This window comes from Schistocerca cancellata, chromosome 9 (assembly GCF_023864275.1).
Source record: "Schistocerca cancellata isolate TAMUIC-IGC-003103 chromosome 9, iqSchCanc2.1, whole genome shotgun sequence".
In the NCBI taxonomy this organism is placed as follows: Eukaryota; Metazoa; Arthropoda; class Insecta; order Orthoptera; family Acrididae; genus Schistocerca; species Schistocerca cancellata.
The window spans coordinates 412,386,814-412,387,941 of NC_064634.1; positions in this window are offsets into that span (position 1 = coordinate 412,386,814).

Below are 1,128 nucleotides of genomic sequence, written 5' to 3' on the forward strand. Positions count from 1 at the left end.
GAATGTGCCAGTCTTGTTCTTTAAATAGTTGCATGCCCTTAGAAATTTTCATTGCCTCAGGGAAAATTCCAAATTCTAACAACACATAAACACCAAGTGAGGCGGTTCTGTAGTAACACACTTGCCTCATATTCGCAAAGATGGCAGTTTGACTCCTGTCTGTCCTTCCAAATTTAGGTTTTTGCTGATTTCCCTTAACTGCTTAAAGTGAATGCTGAAACTGTTCCTTTTTGAAGGGCACAATTAGTTTTCTTTCAAAGTCCTAGATTGTCCTCCTTCTATACTGACCTTGTCATATATGAGACAGTTAACAGTAATCAGCTAGTGGACAACTGTTTAACCTGCATCTGTCACAAGTTTGAAAATATGAGTGAATATTCAACTGTGTGATGTAATCACAAAAAACAGTAAACTGTGGCTGCTTTCTGTTTATCAACTGCCTCATTTATTTCTCTATATTTTTATTTCAAATTCAGAAATTATTGTTTCGTCAAAAACCTAACAGAAATGAGAAAAATCAATTGTGCTGACAAAGTTCATACTTATGCACAAGAACATTCTCAAAGTGGCTGGAATTATTTTGTTTACCATGTCCCATACAAGATGTGGAGTGATTGAGAATATAGTAGACTATGCTGCAAGGCCTTAGTGGGTTACATACATCAGTGTGATCCTGAAGATAAGATTGTAAAAAATAATTATAATGGATCCTTAAATTAAAATATTTGTTACATTTTCTTTGCAATAACTGAAGTTTATTTAAGACTGTTTGCTGTTAGTTGATCAACTACAGCCTCAAAGGACAAACGTGTTTCGTAATTAATATAAAGTAATCTTTGAACCCTACTCTCTTTAATTAGCTGTACAGGTAGAATTTGGATTGCCATCCTTCCAAGAAATTTCTTTCCAATGACTTGTGGTTTTCTTCAGTATTTAAACAGAAACAATATTCAATATGATATTCATTCTTAGTGTATTGTCTTGTTGCTAACAAGTCAGTGACTAAAAATATTAGAATTGTGCATTGCTAATAAACTGGTTCACTCAACATAATTAGCTTTGAAGTATTCAACTCCAAAGTACTCAACTGCACTGGCCACTTTATACGTTAGGATGTGCGAGACACAA